The sequence below is a fragment of the Macadamia integrifolia genome, unplaced genomic scaffold, assembly GCF_013358625.1.
Source record: "Macadamia integrifolia cultivar HAES 741 unplaced genomic scaffold, SCU_Mint_v3 scaffold_274A, whole genome shotgun sequence".
Classification (NCBI taxonomy): domain Eukaryota; kingdom Viridiplantae; phylum Streptophyta; class Magnoliopsida; order Proteales; family Proteaceae; genus Macadamia; species Macadamia integrifolia.
Window position 1 is genome coordinate 197,176 of NW_024870662.1, and position 18,556 is coordinate 215,731.

General features: G+C 41.2%; 1 long non-coding RNA gene across 1 annotated transcript; it reads right to left on the bottom strand.

Annotated features, from left to right (window-relative positions):
* Positions 1–246: 246 nt before the first annotated feature.
* LOC122071595 lies at positions 247–15,878 on the bottom strand. Its single transcript, XR_006138215.1, has 2 exons — positions 15,303–15,878; positions 247–1,443 (listed from the first exon to the last, which is right to left on the bottom strand). It is a non-coding gene; the product is annotated as an uncharacterized LOC122071595 (long non-coding RNA).
* Between the last annotated feature and the right edge of the window lie 2,678 nt (positions 15,879–18,556).

The window sequence follows — 18,556 nt, forward strand, 5'->3', positions numbered from 1 at the left end:
AAATGACGCTATTTTCGCATCACTTAAATAGTGAAATTGAAATGTCAGAGAAATGTCATTCCTGTAATAGCACTTTGGCATTGAAATTGGCACTTTTTTTTTTTTAACCTAAACAAACATAGGTTAGTACAAATCGTGCAAGGATGCAATGGATGATGGTGTTTTGTTATGTTATAACAATGTTATTCTTTTGTTTAGGTTATGGCAGATTCCCTTCTTTTTTTATTTCCACCACTCATGTGAAGGTAGATAGAAAAGGCTAAATTTATTTCAACTCCAAGCTCACATTTACAACAAACGGAAAACGGTTACATGGAAATACAATAAATCAAAAAGCCAGATCTTCAACTGTCTTCACTTAAGTGTTTGGAACTTTTTTCTTCTAAAAGACCTTACTCTAGCTGCCTTTGCCATAAATTTGTCAGCAGATCTATGACACCAGTGGATAGCTTCTCCGGGGGATATTAGTTCAATACTTCTCCTAGATCTGTTTGAGGTAACTGATATTGCCACTGTAGATGAGTAGGTAGATAAAAGGACGTGTGAGTCAAACCTATCAACCTAACATAATTGTACTCTGGGGTATTCATAATAGGATTCTCAATTGGCGACCACTGACAAGTCCATCTGATATTATCTTCAGTTTTCTCTTGAAGGTACTCCTGTCAATTAGCAATTAAGTGAAATTTTGGAATTTCTCTCCTTGTCTGGTACTAGATGGCTGTCAGCTTATTATGTTGGAAAAGCCTTAACAGTTGTAGCTTCTCAGTCAACTAAAGTTGGAAAGCAGAGGGACACCCCATGTAGTGATTTGTACCAAATTTCCCAGAAATGACCATCTGATCCAACCCTTTAAGTATTTCAGCCAGGATTGTAGGAACAATGTTGCAACCTTCTCGAAGTTGTAACACTATTTTAATGATGGCGAGAACAGCTCCACATCCAGGATAACGCAACAAGTATCATGCTATCATACAAAATAGATAGAAATTACCTCTACGCCACTGATCCATTCCCTCCAAATGTCTATATCGAGAAAAAGCTTTGGCTACTTCAAAGATGTCTATTTTCTGAAAAACCATGAACTTCTTCATTTCCTTTCTGTTCCATCCGAAGAATTCTTGGATATCCTTGGTGTAGTCTACTTGCAAAGTAGGACGAAAAAGCTTCCCTTTGGGTGGGGAGAGCAAGCATGCTCTAAATTCTTCCAGAGTTAGACAAATTTCTACTAACCCAAATTTGAACACGTGCAGGTTACAGTCCCAATTCTTGGGAACTTCCTTCAGTAAGTTATGGCATAATTCCATGCAGCAAATCTGGCTAAGGACCTGAAGATTTGTTTCTTCCAACATCCTAGAATCATCCACATTCATATTCATAGTCCACCTGCATAGTGTCTCATCCAAAGTATTTGCACGAGAAAAAGCCATAATTGATTTGTTCCTAGATGATACAAGCGAACAACTTGATCAAAAAAAGTGAAATAAACATATACAAGACATGGCAACAAGCTCACAAATACTTTTGTTCTATGAGAAGATACTTCTGATAGAAAGAAAAATATTTCATGGCCCAATAAGTTCTTCATCATAATTCTAATTTGTACACTAAAGATAAGATATTACATTTGAAAGGGGAACAAAAAGAACCACAATTGGGGAATGATCTGACTTGTGATTGATAATGCCAAGGGGCGATTTTTATTGACCATTGATGATGGAGAAACGAATTACTAGGGAAAACAAACTATCTAGTAATTAAGGTGCCAAGTGCGAGATGATGATCTTAAAGCATTGCTTTCTTTCTTGGACACTCGAGACATAACTCCGGATCTTTTTTTTTTTCTTCTTTTTTCTTTCCTTCTCTTTTTTTTTTTTTTTTTTATTTTTCAATCAATTACCAAATTTATTGTTATTATTATTATATATATTTTTTTAAGAGTTTTGTACAGATGAGACCGCATTCGAACATGCCGAGTTGCCTACGTATCCTTTGTGAGGAATCAGGTCAAACGTAGTTCAAGTGGTTACCCTGGATTTAAACATAATTTTTTTTTTAGTTGATCCATATTAACCAAACCTGACAATTCATCTCCATCCAAATCCATGAGTAGTACAACTTTTCTTGACAAGACTTTCTTTACTGTGAATGGACCACTCCAATTTGGTCGGAATTTTTCCCGAAGATCTTGTGTAGGTGCTTTTTGTTCTCTGAGGACCAAATCTCCAACTTCAATGTTGTGAGGATGAATATTTTTATTGAATGCTCTTACCATTCTCAACTGATACTTTTTAAAATTTTCCATTCTCCTTCTGGTAGCTTGATTTCTATAAGGACTCAAAGAGAGGCACTTGTATCTCAATTGGCAACATAGCTTCCATTCCGTATACAAGGGAATACGGAGTTGCCCCTGTGGAAGTTCGAATCGATGTTCTATATGCCCATAGTGCATATGGTAAGTGATCTGCCCAATCTCTATATGTATCTGCCATCTTCTGGAGAATTACCTTCATATTTTTATTAGCTGCTTCCACTGGCCCTTTTGTTTGTGGACGATAAGTGGTGGACTTATGCTGTTCGATCCTCAATTTGGTGCAAAGTTTATCGACTTGCCCTCGAAAATGAGTGCCTTGGTCAAATATCAATTGTTGCGGGATCCCATGTCGACAAATGATGTTCTCTTTAATAAACTTGGCCACCTTCGTAGCAGTGAGAACTGAATATACTGTCCTTCCAGCCATTTGGTGAAATAGTCAATTGCTACCAGTATGAAATCATAACCATTTTATGCTTTGGGAGTAATTTTTCCTATAACATCAATACCCTGTGTAGAGAATGGACAAGGGGAACTGAGCGAATGCAATTCCTTTGGCGGAATATGTATGATATTGGCAAATATCTGAAATTTGTGCCATTTTCGAACGAAATCTACACAGTCTACGTCCATTGTGTGCCAGTAATATCCTAATTTCAGGATTTTCTTGGCTAGCATTCTTGCATTCATTTGAGGCCCACAGATACCTTGATGTATTTCTTCTATCACAGTCTGTGCCTGTTCTTCATCCACACACAATAGATGAATTCCATCGAATGATCTTTGTATAACAAATCGTCTTGTAATGTGAATTGGGTGGCAAATTTTCTGAGAAACTTCTTTTCCCCTAATGTTGCTTCCATAGGATATTTCCCTTCCCTGATGAAGTCCATAATAGGAGCAAACCAAGATCTTCCATCTATTGTCAAGGCATTCACTGAGCCATGATAGATGGGCTTTACCTTTCTTTCAACCAGAAAAGGTCTTACTTGGGCCATAGGACTACACTTAACCATTGATGCTAATGTTGCAAGAGCGTCGGCGAACCGGTTGCTATCACTCTGGTAGTATTCAAAAGAGATTTCTTCAAAGTGTTTAGAGATCTTCTCCAGATATTCTTGATAAGGCTTCAATTTCTCATCTATGGTCTTCCATTTCCTTTGAGTTTGGCAGATTACAATGGATGAGTCACCAAACACTTGGATCCTTTTTCCCCCAATTGTCAGAGCTATCTCCAGACCGATTGCACATACTTCATATTCAACAATATTGTTGGTGCATGGAAAATCAAGTCGAAAAGATGAAGGCAAATAGAGCTCGTTGGGTGTTATTAATAACACTTCTGCCCCATACCCTCTTTGATTGGCTGCTCCGTCAAAATATAATTGCCATGTGTTTACAGAGTTTCCTTCTTCAATTACCATGATTTCCTCATCTGGAAAAGCATCGTCTAATGATCTTCCATCTTCTGTGGGATGTGCAAACAAGTGATCTACAATTGCTCTACCTTTGATAGACTTTTGATTGACATATGTAATGTTAAATTCTAAGAGTAATAGCAACCACCTTGCCATTCTACCAGTGAGTGCAGGCTTTTCGAACAAATACTTGATAGGATCCATTTTGGAAATCAAGCAAATTGGATATGTCACCATATAATGTCGCAATCTTCTTGTTGCCCAAATAAGAGCTGTGCAAGTCTTTTCTAATGATGTATATCGAACTTCATACTCCAAGAATTTCTTGCTCAAATAGTAGATAGCCTGTTCTACTCTTGTACCTTATCTTTATGAGCTAACATGGACCCCATCGAGAACTGTCCTACTGACAGATATAACAGAAGTGGTTTCCCCTTTATTGGTGGCATAAGAACCGGTGGATTTAACAAGTATTCCTTGACTTTGTCGAAGGCTTCTTGACAGTGGGAATTCCACTGTGTAGGCTGATCCTTCTTCAACAACTTGAACACTGGTTCACAGATAGTGGTCAATTGGGATATAAAACGGTTGATGTATTGGATGTGACCAAGGAATTCTCGTATTTCCTTCTCAGTCTGAGGTGCAGGCATGTCCCTGATTGCTTTAATCGTGATAGGGTCCACTTCTATACCTCTTTCACTTATAAGAAAGCCTAACAACTTTCTTGCCTTCGCGCCGAACACACACTTCTGAGGGTTTAACCATAATTGAAATTTCTTGATTCTTTCAAAAAACTTCCTTAGTGCTGGGATATGCCCTTGTTTGTCGATAGACTTAACAATCATATCATCGACGTAGACTTCCACTTTCTTGTGAATCATATCATGCAAAATAGCGGTAGCGGCCCTTTGATATGTGGCTCCAGCATTCTTTAGACCAAATGGCATTACCTTATAGCAATAGGTCCCCCAAGGGGTGGTGAAAGTAGTCTTTTTCATATCTTTAGGATGCATGTTGATCTGGTTGTATCCTGAAAATCCATTTATGAATGACAATAAGGCATGTCCTGTCGTACTATCAACCAATACATCAATATAAGGTAAAGGAAAGTCATCTTTAGAACTGAATTTATTCAAATCTCTGAAATCCACACACATTCTGACTTTTCCATCTTTCTTTGGAACTAGAATAATATTGGCCAACCAACGAGGCTACTTTATGACTTGCAAAAATCCTGCATTCCATTGCTTAATTACTTCTTCTCTAATCTTTTCACTCCATTCAGGCCACATTCTACTAGCCTTTTGTTTGATAGCCCTCGCATCTGAATACATAGGGAGTCGATGTTGTACTATTTTTGGGTCAATGCCAGGCATGTCTTCATAGGACCAAGCGAAAACCTCTACAAATTCTTTTAACATACTGGCCATTTGTGAGGTTTCTTCTTCATTTAGGGTTGCACCAATTTTAATTTCTTTAGGGCATTGATCGGATCCTAAGTTAATGAGTCGAGTGTCCTCACTCATAGGTTTAGCTCTTTTTTTCTTTAGATTGTTTTAACAATTCATGATATTCATCAGTTATTTTGTTAAGATCATCATCAGAAAGAGACAAATCATACTCGAAATCAGAACTTTCATTGACAGTTGGAAAGACTACAGACTCAACATATTGAAAGTGCGGAATTTCATTAACAGAAGGAAATTCAGAAAAAGTACAAGTAAAAGGAGACTCAACAAAAAAAAAAGGGAATCTTCAGTGTACTGTGTGGTGATTTTAGAACCGATTGGACCCTGAGTCTTAGTGAGCTTAAAGTCATATCCTGCACTAGTCCAATTGAGCAGTGGTTCGCAGTATGGATGAATTAGCAGGTATGGCATTGGTCCCTCCTCTTCAGTGGCAATAAAATCTACCTCAAGCGTTTTGTTGATACCACTACTTTCACCTTCTTCATGGAGCTGAAGATGCCCCAGTTTCTCTTGGCAGAAGAGTTCAGATTCATCCTGCACTCTTGGCACTTTTTGTGGTGAAAACAAGTTGATCAATCTCATGATCTGTAAACCCGAATTTTTTTAGGGATGCACTTTACCCCAGGCTACTCAGCCCTCACTCAAGAAAATCTAACTTCTCAAGCCTTTTATGTGAGGCAATCCCCTTGCCACGGTCACACCGTTGACCTCCATCTCTGATGTAATCATTGCAGTTGCTCCTAGCACAGTAAGGGCAGATATTCATCCTCCTAGCTCTTCTCTTTCTAGCATATGAACTACTCCTACAAAAAGAGCAATATTGCCCCTTTCTCAGCTCCTCCAGGTATGTCTTCCGTAGGCAAGAACAGATGTGAGCTCGTATCTCGATTGGAAGATTGAGATGCCAGGTAGCTCTTAATTTATACTGCCAAACTTCTTTCAATGTAAGACGAGGCTTGAGAATCTGTGATGATTGAATTAGAGATGCAGTGTTAACTGCAAATTCTTCTTCAGTTGTGGCAATCACACCTATCTCAAAGATGTCACTGATACCATTGTCTTTACTATCCTCCTTAAATGGAAGACGTTCCAACTCATAGGTGGTCCAATCAATCTAATCTTGATAGATGACTTCGAACTCAGAATCTGTTTTCTTTGCTTCTTTCTTAGGTTGAAAGTCATGATCTTCACAACTGGGAAAACCTTCTGCTGCCTTTACAAAGTACTTTTCTAAGGTAGGATAATTCACAACCCTTTTCTTGCAAGAGGATTCCTTTCTTGCCATTACAAGCATTTTTTTATTCTCAAACCCTCGATAGGCTCTTGCTCCACCTTGGCCCCTCCTTATATCTTCTAACATCTTTTGTTCTTCTTTTGAGAAAACCCCAAACCACGCATTCCTGCAGCGTGAGGGAATTCAAGCAACCTCGTGGATCCTTGCTGGTATTTTTCCAATCCTATCCCAGGAAAATAATGCATCTGCTTTATCATCCGACCAATAGTGGTATTCCACATGCCCTCATAGGACATTAGAACGTTCTCCTTCATTGGCTCTTCCACAATAGAAGCACATACTTTCTCTAGTTCAAAGCCACTCAGATGCACCTCTTGTTCTTGAGTTTTTCCAACTTCAATGTTAGCCAATGTGTTGAGTAGCTGAGGATCTCCAGAAATAGTAACTACCTTCTCATCATAGATAAATTTTACTTTCTGGTGTAGAGTAGATGACACTGTCCCTACTTTATGAAGCCACGAACGACTCAGAAGCATGTTGAAGGAGGCCGGGATATCCATCACTTGGAACTCAACATAGAACTTAGCTACCCATATTATCACCATTGTTGTGAGAATTCCGACAACATTTCTTCTGGTGTTGTCCTAAGCCTTAATGATCTGAGCCGAGGGTTTGAATTGATCTGGGTTAAAGCCTATACATATGGCAGCTCTCAAGGGTAGAACATTCAAATCTGATCCATTATCAATAAAGACCTAAGGCACTATATTCATATTGCATTCCACCGTGATGTACAGAGCTCTAGTATGCTTGACACCTTCTGGAGGTAAGTCTATATTAGAGAACATCAATGCCTGAACAACATATGTGGCTTCCACAATCTGAGATAATTGTGATGGATCCATCTCTATGGGTACTTGCACACTGGTGAGGGATTTTACTACAGCTTCCCTATGGGCAGGAGATGCCATTAACAACCCCCAAATGGAAACATTGGCCTGTACCTTCTTCAACTGGCTTAATACTTGATTCTCAAGTTGTGGCTGCCTACCACACTGCCTTGTCTCCGTGATAGTTGGTTGTTCCACTATCAACCCCTTGGCTTTGTAGTCTTTCCCACTTCTAGTCGCCATCACTTTCTTGGATCTTTAAGGCCTCTTTTTTATGAGAATATTATAGGGGTATTTACTCTCATCTTCCTTGTTTATATCACCAATCATGCCTACCATAGGTACTTCAATCCCTTCTTCATATGCAAATAGTGGACTTGGAGGACCCCTTGAAATGTCAATAGCCTGAGCTTTAACTATTTGAATAATGTTATTCAAATATAAAATAAGCCCTTTAAAAAATGGTTCATCCTCGAAATTAACCTTAAGATTTTCACAGACTTCTTTGATAGTTTCTTGCCGGACTGCCACTTTCCTCAACATTTTCTCAGTTACTAACATATCTTCACACATTTAATTCAGTAAGCAGAGCACATTGTCGTAGGAAGGATTCTCTTCTTCATTTTTCTCTTTAAACTCAATTTTAAACATGCACTTTCTGGCTCTTGATTATCTTCATTTTCTTTATCAAATTCTTCCTCTAGATCTTCATTTTCTTCAACAACATCTCCTTCTAGATCTTCATTTCCTGATTCTTGATCACCCTCTATATCTCCATCCCCATCTTCTTCCTCCTCTGAATCATCGTTAGAGGGAAAGATTGGGTGAATGATGTATGTTGGATCCATATAGGGCACATTTCCTCCAATTGCATTCATTGTCTCACAAATTTCTTCAGTATCACTATCACTCTCTCCACCTATATGGATTAAGTGACACTCATCCCTGTCTTCTTCTTCCTTTGAATCATCATTAGAAGGGAAAATTGGGAGAGTGATATCTGTTGGATCCACATCAGGCACATTTCTTCCAATAGCATTCACTATTGCAGTATCACTGTCATCACTGTCACTCTCTCCACCTATATGGATTAGGTGTATTTCATCTGAGATCATTTCTCTAATAGTCAATGCCACCATTGCCCTAATCATGTCTGGCGTGACACCCTCTATCATTGGTATAATGAGAGTTGTAGGGTCAATTTGGGACTCTTCTTCCCTATCTATGAGATTTATTGATCCTGTAGAGGAGTGCAACGATCAGGTAGAGGAGTGAATGGGAGTATCTACATCCATTATTAACATATCAGTCCAAGAAGTTCCATTCGGCCAATCTACCTCTGAACACTGATGTTGGTTCCCTTCTTCTAACCATCCGTTCATAGGAAAGTATTCTGGCGGTGATGGATAAGGATAAGGATTGTATAGAATTGGTAGGTAGCAAGGTTCTGGGTGAAATGGCGGCAAAGATGGGGGAAATGGGGCAATAATTGGTGATGTTAATCTTTCCCGAGTTGGGACACAATAGTCTAGTGTTGGATGGTAAGATGGAGATGGAAGATGTGATGCCAGGTGATAGGAAGGTGATGGAAGGTATGATATTGGGTGATATGAAGGTGATGGAGAAAGTGATGGTAGGTGATATGAAGGTGATGGAGGTTGTGGGTGATATGAAGATGATGGAGGATGTGGGTGATAGGAAGATGATGGGAGGTATGATGTTGGGTGATATGAAGGTGATGGAGGATGTGGGTGATAGGAAGATGATGGACTGTATGATGCTGGGTGAAATGATGGTGATGGAGGATGTAGGTGATAGGAAGATGATGGGAGGTATGATGCTGGGTAATATGAAGGTGATGGAGGATGTGATGGTAGGTGATATGAAGGTGATCCTATCTGAGGAAGTGTAAGATTGCAGGGTGGGAAACTTTCATCTTCCCAAGAACGAATTTCTTCAATTCTCTTCTGATTCTCTTCTTTTTTTTGCTTCTGAATGCTTGGCTTTGAGCAAAGCTCGGTAAGCTCGGGCAGTAAGATGCCCTTTCTTTGGTGAGGGTTGAATCCTTTGAGTAGGATCATTCTCATCTGAATCACTTTGTATCACTCCAACTGTTCCATGATTCAGAAGGGGATTGGTAGTCACATTTGGTTGGCTCTTCAATTCTAGTTCAATCTGCCCTGATTCAATCAAATCTTGTACTGTATGCTTTAGGGTGATACACCGGTTGGTGAGATGACCCTTTTGATTATGGAAAGAACAGTATTCATTGTCCTTGTACCAAGGAGGTGGAGGATCGCTGATTGGATGGGCAGGCGTCGTACTCAAGAGGCCTTCTTTCTTCAATTTCTCATAACACACAGATAAGGGCATCCCCAAATTTGAGAATTGCCTCCTCTGTACTAAACCTTTTTGAGCTGGAAGACTCGGCTTAATGACAATTGGAGCAGGCTTAAGAGTTAGTGTATGCACCATAGGCTACTGCTCGGGGCTTGCGAGAGTTACAGTATTCACCTTTGTATTACGTCCTTTACTATACCTTGTATTCTTACTCTGCTATGAGGAACCCTGGGGACTATTCCGGTGTTGTGCTTCTCTAAAGATTCGGTTTTCAATTCTTCTCCCTGTTGCTAGCAATGCTAAGAATGTCTCGATTTACTGATTGTATAACATATCATAATAGAGATTTGCCAAGTTATCTAGAATCATTTCAACTTGCTCTTTTTCAGTAGGTCGAGATGTCATCATACCTGCCTTATCTCCAAACCTAAAGAGAAACTCCTTGAAACCCTCACCTGGAACTTGTCGAATAGTTTCTAACTCTCATCGAGTTATATCTAGTTCACTGTTGTAAGAGTATTGCTTGGTAAATGCTTTCATAATCATTGACCAATTCTGAGTCTGAGAAGGGTCCAACTGAGTTAATCAACGAAGAGTTGGGCCTGAAAGAGTAAGCAAAAATGTTTGCCCCATTTGTTCTTCAGTAAATCCCCATAATCTGGAAATATTAATGATGACCTTCAAGTGTGCCCTCGAGTCACCCTTGCCATCAAACTTTTCAGTGTTTCACTTAAATTTCTCAGAAATGCGAGCTCCGGGAAAGAGGATCATCTCATCAATTTCTGTGGCTTGAGCATCTACGGCCTTCCCCTTCTGCAACAACTTTTCAAGTCTTTCTAATTGTTCCCTCATCTTTCTTTCCCTTTCAGTTTCAGGGGGTTCAGTTGGAAGATCTGATCCGATTTCCTCTTCATCATCTTCGACCACAAGCCTCGGTATGGTACGAGGTGCATTGGACCCCATCTTGATCCAATCCTATTCTCCTGGGGTTGAAATGGGTTCACTTTGTTGTTGAGGTTGCTTGGCATTGGTAAACTAGGTGAATAATGATGCAACTTTTCCAACTCTAACTGCATCATATCCACTCTCCTTTTCTCTTAGGCATCTGGTTGACTTCCACTAGCCGGATCCATATTCATCGACTGTTCAGACAATGCTGAACTAGGTGAACTTGGTGGCATGAGTTAAACTATAAGTTCCACCGTTGGTAAGGACTCCTCAGGGCTGACTCGGATCAAACGATTATCTTGATGGGTCCACACAAACAGTGGGGAATTTTTTTGACACGGAATCATGCCTGACCTAAACCAAGAAATTTAAATTTTAGATTTTTATTTTTTTATTTTTATTATTTTTTTTTATGATGCACACACAAATTTATTCCCCCTCAATAATAAGTGTCTAACTTTGGCCCAATTTCTAGTTGGTATTCACTTTTTTTTTTTTTTGGGGGCCCAATTTAAACACAAATTATGGTCCTGACTCTGGGATTGTTTTTATGGAACATTATCAGTCTGGAACACGTGCTAATATAATGTGGTGAAGCTGGAATCACCCCACAGGCACGGTTGCGTGAACCAAAACTGATATAGTTGCATCTCCCAATTCCCAATTGTCAAAGAACACATTAGGTTTAAACATATACAGGAAAAATCTCACCCTAAATGAAACAAGCTAGAAGGATTCTAACTTGAACCGCAAACAATTACTGAGTCAGTTTGTGGAATACCCTAATTGTTTAATGATCTAATTCCTATATGATGCGATGCAATGGGTAAGGTTATAGGACAGAACAAGGTTAACCTTGATAGAACCGCTATACCTATCACTGAAATTGAATCATGGGTACGTGGTTCTTTTGATATACTAGATGGTACAGTATCAAGAGGTGTGACTTCGCCGGTGATTGTCCATGACATTACATGGGTTCAGTCGGCTAACCACAAGGGTAGGTGTATCCGTGAGTGAGTGTGTGCACAAGTGTAGTGCAGACAGTGGCCATTAGTTAATCTCATAATAGTCCGATATGTTCTATCACCCTGAAGGTTTTGAACTATTGGCGACCATCCTCGCCAACCAATTTCACTTCGAGCACTCTTATGTAGGAAGTAGGCATCATTTGATCTTAGAGTACTTAGTATATCGTGCATTGACCTCCCCGAGGGTGCGGACACAACAAGGAGTACCCTCGTCAACTGATTTCACTTCTAACACGATGCATGATGCAGTTAGCAAGCAATGTACAAAGATGTTTGCACACAATGATGATGAGGGGGAGAAAATTCTAACGTTCATTGTAAGTTTCCAGTATAGAAAGTTTGACAAGTCCCCAGTGAAGTCACCACTGTAAGGGAAAATACCTTTTTGCTCTTTTTCTCTCTTTTTCCGCTCTATCCTTCCTTCTCACCTCTGGCCTGCCTCGGATTGAATGGTCTCCAAAGCATGGTCTGGCGACTATTGGGGGGATGGGAAAAGCATTATGTTTGGAGTCGTCATCTAGGATTTAGGGCCTAGAACCCTATGGTGGAACCCAATTTCGATCGAGGGATCGAGCTCAAATAGGGGGTTGGTTTCCTACGAAAGGAAGGAACCCCCTAATTTGACTTCATACTTTGGTCTGTTCTAGAGATAGGGGTTCGTGTCAGGTTATGAGTGTGGGAAGGTGTTAGGCACCCACCTCGCCCAGAATTTTCGATCTCTCTACCAGAAGCTTGGATTTCGAATATTCTTCCCCAAGAATTTTAACAGTCTAAGCTAACACAGAAGTTCTATTACATGAAATAATGCAAACATATATACATAAACTTGCTTACAAGAATTCCACATGAAATAATAAAATTTACATAAAATAATGAGAAATGCAATTATCTTACCTACATACACGTGCTATGCTCTATGACAGGAAAATCATGATCGTTATTTTATGTGAGAACACATGCGATAACATATAAAATGATGAAACAAACTACATTTAATGGACAGATGCTGAAATTAATACATAAAACTACAACAGTAAATCCTTATTTTATGCAATAAACACGTAAAACAAATATATACAGAAATGAGGCAAATGAAATTACAATATAATATTCACATGATAATGATCAATAAAAATGGTGAATTTTTTGATAATTATCCTCGACTCAGACGCAACGATTTAATTTTTTTTTCTCTTTCTTGGAGAAATTAAAAACTTCTGGCACCTGGGTAAGAAAGTTAACAAGGCTTTTTTGCTAGGGTGTGACTACAGATTCTGGCTTTTGCGAATTTGAATTGGACTTCCATACTATATTTCTAGAATCAGAATCAACTCTGGAAATTTGGGTAGGGCTTTCGCGCCATATTTTTAGGGTTGGAATCAACTTGGAAAATTTTATGCAGAGCTTTCGCGCCTTTTTTTTAGGGTTGGAATTAGCTAGGGAATTTTGGGCAGAGCTTTCGCACTGTATTTCTAGGGTTGGAATCAGCTCAGGAATTTTGGGCAGAGCTTCAGCTCCATATTTCTAGGTTTGGAATCAACTCAGGAATTTTGGGCAAAACTTCGGCATCGTTTTTCTGGGGTTGGAATCAGCTTGGGAATTTTGGGCAGAGCTTTCACGTCGTATTTCTAGGGTTGAAATCAGATCAGAAATTTTGGGCAGAGCTTCCACATCATTTTCTAGGGTTGGAATCAGCTCGGGAATTTTGAGCAGAGCTTCTGCGTCATAATAAAAATATTAAATTTACATAAAAAGAATTTGAACAAGAGTTTGATACTAACCTGATATAGACCTGGACCACCTGGGTTTTCGGCAACTTCAGCTAGCTTATGATTCTTCACTCTTTTCCTTTCTTCTCTTTTTTTTTTCTTCTCTCTCTTTTGGAACAATGTTAGGGATTTTTTCTCTCTGTTGTTTTCGGACTGTTGTTTTCTACTTATTGCTTTCTGTCCCAGGGTTTACAGTGACCCAGGGGTCACTATTTATAGGAGAGGAGGGGCAGGGGTGTAAAAACACCCAAGGTCGTGAGAGGTGGGGCCAAATCCGTGTAAGCCCCTCAAAAATCCGTGTAAGGGCTTACACAGATTTGTGACTCCTTACATAATCCCTTACACAGATTTGTGACTCCTTACATAATCCGTGTAAGGCCTTACATGGATGTGTAAGTCCTTACATAGATCCCCCCCCCTCCCGTGTCACCCCGTTGTGTAGTGAAAAAGGTACATGTCACCCCATATATTTTTGAAATAGTACATGGCACCCCGTGAGGCTTTGAAATACCCTATGGCACCGTCTTACACCTCCAGATACTCCCCTAGACCGGGGGCTACTCCCTAGCCTGGGCGGCAGTAGCCTGTGGTGGAGTTCTTATCTCGTCAATAACAGTCGGTAAGTTTGGTTTGGATAGGGTCCGGTTTAAGTTCAAGGTTTGATTATGGTTTGAATTATGGTTTGATTAAGGTTTGATTATGGTTTGATTTAAAGTTTGATTATGGTTTGATTATGGTTTGATTTAAGTTTGATTAAGATTTGATTAAAGGTTTGATTTTAAAGTTTAATCTTAAGTTTTGATTTTAAGGTTTAATTTTAAGGTTTGATTAAGGCTTGATTAAGGGTTTATTTTTAAGTTTTGGGTTCGGGTTTAGGTTCGGGTCTAGTTGGGTTTAGGGTTTGGTTTAAATTAGGGTTTAGGTTTTGATTAGGGTTTAGGGTTTTGATTAGGGTTTAGGGTTTTTGTTTGGTTTGGTCTGGTTTGATTTGGTTTAGGGTTTGGTCTGGTTTGGTTATTTTGGTTTAACTGGTTCAAAGTTCAAGTAGGCATTACGGCACACCTGGGTATCTGTTTTTTTTATACAAGATATCAATGAGACCGTGTTTTCGAATACGTTTCAATGATATGGGAATCGAGCACCTGCTAGGCTTGATTGTCGTCTTTTAGCAAAAGGTATTAATGACCACTCCCGATCACCTTCCCCGCATCATTTAAATTTTGACTAATCACATGTTCTGGGATAGTATAGATTTGTGCCGAAAATTCAACTTCTTTCTGAAAGAGAAAATATATGTCTCCTCATTACCCGTGATTCATCATTGCCGAGGGCGGACAAAATTTGGTGTCTACACAAGTGCAAAGAAAAATTCTTTAACCCAAGGAAAAAAGTACAAAAATTGTACTTTTTTCTTTTCTTTACTTCTCTTGGCTACCCGACACAGCCTTAGTGAAATCGAGAAGGAAAGGGTGGAGATTGAAAGTGAATCCTTCTGATCCGGGTATCTTCTGTTTCCCACTTGGTGGATCGTGTCTTGTATACTTTGAAGAAACCAAATGAGTTGGTTGTTCAAGATCGTTGGATTATAAAAATGCCACATGTTAATACCTGAGAAATCGTTGGCCTATGAGTATGGGTCCTCATACCCACCAGCCTTTTATTTTTTATTTTTTATTTTTTAAGCACATACCACTAGCTCGTTGGCCACTTCTGTTACTACAGTTCTTTGAAGAAAAAAAGCACTTCACTTGAGAAATTTAAAGGAAAAGGAAAAGCATTTCAAAGATTTTGAGACCCCATTTTCTTGGAAAGCATAAGGGAAATTTGAAGGAAGAGGAAAAGCATTTCCATGGCAAAGGATTCAGAGAGAGAGAGAGAAAGAGGCTGACCTCCATTGAGCTCAAATCCCTTATGGATCTATCGTCTTCAATTCTTCATCCTTCAATTCTTTACCAATTCCTCATCTGGATGCAACACGGGTTCCATTCTAGTCCTACGGCTATGGAACAACCTTTTTTCCCCAAACAATACTTCCGCCAACAAATAATCCGGACCTGTCCCGATTGCACCTTCATCAGGATTTTGGCTCCTCTTCAAATCCTTCGTCTCTCAACCTCACGAAGACATATTGACGGGAGAAGGAAGGATGGATCATGGATTATTGATTCAGCGTGATGCAGAAACAGTATGTACCTTAGTAACGAACGGCTCAGTCAAGGACTCAAGGAGGGAGGAGACAGGATTCAGTGATCCAAAGTCAGAACACGATGGAAGCAGCAGCGACAGTTTTACCCTACGCCAAGATACCTTGAAAAAGTTCAGCGGTTTTAAGTTATAGATAAGGAACCGTTGGATCTTGTGGAGAACAGGTGTCACTAGATTAAAGGAAATTAGCAAGGAATTGGAGAGGTAGGAATTGGAGACAAGTCAAATCCCACCATAAGAAGTAGAGTTGCAGAGGTGAGGTGAACTACGAAGTCTAAAGGACGTATGAGTTTGGACAGGGCTCGGTGGGTATTTAAAGAGATAGATGCCGAAGTAGAGTAAATTAAGAGCCTCTCTCTCACTGTTTTTCTCACTCTCCGTCACGCGAAATGATAAGGTTGATGGCATCTCTCTCTCTCTCTTTCAAAATATAAGAGATGATAATTAATTCCACAATTCACTTAAGTAGTTCCATAGGCATGTGATAAGTTGTCACAGTATTAGCTTTATGTATTTTGTGTCCTTTCACCTCCGTCAAATTACAAACAATTAAAAGGAAATGATTACCCAAAAAAATACAATTAAAAGGAAATACAATAAAAAAAATCTTATTATTAATATATTTTTTTCTTCTTTTGGAAAAAGAAAACTAGAAGACAAAGTGGCCCCTACGCCAAGATACAACTGAAGGCGAAATGATCATTCCACCCCTCATGAAAGGTGGAAATTCTACCCACATTTATACTTCTGCTAGTGCTACCATTGTTCCACACATTGGTATAAAGGTCATGCTGCCTCTTAAGGAATCATCTCCCTTTTTTTTCAAGGAAAATTTTTGTACTTGATATAGCCAAAATAACCTCTCGGTGGGGGCAATGACACGTGTCACTGCTGGGACACGTGTCCTCCGCCAGATGGAGGTTCCAAGAAACCACTCACACTCGAGCACGCTCAATCACCGAGGCACGCCCACAGAATCACGCGGGATCACGTCGTCTGCATGAGGGGAATATTCCCCCAGAAGGTTAGACGTATTCTAGTAGGACTCTAAGAGGAAAGAAGGGGGAAAAAACCCTAAGGCCGAAGAACTATATAAGAAGGCACGGAAGAAAGGGGAAGGTAAGCTCTAAGACCCTCACCATTACTCCCTTATTGAACTGTGCGGCCGACCCTGACTTGAGCGTCGGAGGACTAACCCCGGACCAAGTTCCGGGCCTCCGTCGTCTGTGTTTGTGTAGGTTGGACTAGCGGGGTTTTTGGCAGCAACAGATTGGCGCCGTCTGTGGGAACGACGGTAATGGTGGGGAGAACCTACAACCGAAGAAGGACGAGAGCGACGTCCAACATAGACATGGGGGAAGAACCTTCAGGGGAGCTTCCTCCCTCGGCAGAGACTGGACGAGAAAGGGGTCATGACGACCGGGAAGTGTCCGTCAGATACCAGCGGTCGGCTGGGTATTCAGTACGGGAAGGCAGCGACCATCAGCCTCCCGCGGCCCAGGAGTACGTGACAAGGCAGCAGTTCGAAGACCTCCAGAACAAATATAACCGGATGGCCGAGACTATGAGGGAGGTCTCCAAAGCAGTCTCCCATAGGACCGGCGGAGCACCCCCAGGCACCCACGTCCAGTTCGAGAGGGCTCGAGAAGAAGACCGAAGCAGTACGGGATCGACGAGAGCCGGCCGTGATCCTCGAAGCCGAGCAAGGGAGAGTCCTGCGCCCCGAAATAGGACGCGACGCGCCGCAAGAGACCCGCATGGGGGTCAGCACCAAGGGGACAAACAGAGGTCCGAGGACTCGGGATTAAAGAGGATGATCTTAGACCTGAAGGACGAGATCAGAAAGGTGGCAGAAAACCAGACAGGGAACCGCGAGCCCGACCTCACCAATGATACGGCCTTAGCTGACGAGGTCATGAGGGACCCGCTCCCGGTCGGTTTCCGCCTGCCCAAGTACGACACCTATGACGGGTCGGGGGACCCCGTCGATCACTTGGAAGGCTTTAAGGTCGCCATGCAATTCCATCGCGTCTCGGAAAATATTATGTGTCGGGCCCTCCCATTGACGTTCAGGGGGGCGGCGAGGCTGTGGTATAACCGACTACCGACGAAGTCGATCCACAGCTTCAGCGACCTGAGTTACTTCTTCGTGAAGGGGTTCTCTAGTAGCCAGCCCCTCCAGAAGACTACGTTGAACCTAACCAACGTCAAACAGCAAGAAGGGGAATCGCTGCCGAATTACATGAAGCGATTCCAACAAGAAAAGATCACGATCAGGGGCCTAGACCAGAAGGAGGAGTTCACGGCCCTGCTAGGTGGCGTCAAGGACAAGGAATTGAAGAGGTCCCTGGCGAAGCATACGCCTAGGGATCTGACCGAGCTGAGGACGCGATGCGATAAGTACATCCAGATGGAAGAAACCCTCCAGGCAGATGAAGAAGTCGAAAGGAAGGCGAGGAAGAGGCCCTTAAGGGTTGATGATAAACCCATCGAAGAAGGAAAAAGACGAAAGTCCGAGCGCAGTCGGGCCCCCAGTCCACCGAGGAAGTTTGAGAGGTATGCACCCCTGAACCGAAGGCGAACAGAGGTGTTGATGCAGATAAAAGATTCTCCAGATGCCAGGGCCATGAAGTGGCCAGGAAAGATGGGGCGACATCCCGAAAGACGCAATGTGGATAGATACTGCCACTTCCACAGAGACCACGGCCATGACACCGAGGACTGTTGGCATCTCAAGGGGGAGATAGAAGGAATGATCAGAAGGGGATACTTAGGCAGATTTGTAGACCGGGAGAAAGAGCTGGCTCCAGAAGGCAATGGCCGGAGAGATAACCGTCGGAGAGATGGTGCAGGTCGGTATGAAAGAGGGGGGCTCGCCCGCAGAGGAAATCAAGAACAGCGGAGAAACCAGACACCAGAGGGAGATGGACGCCGGCCT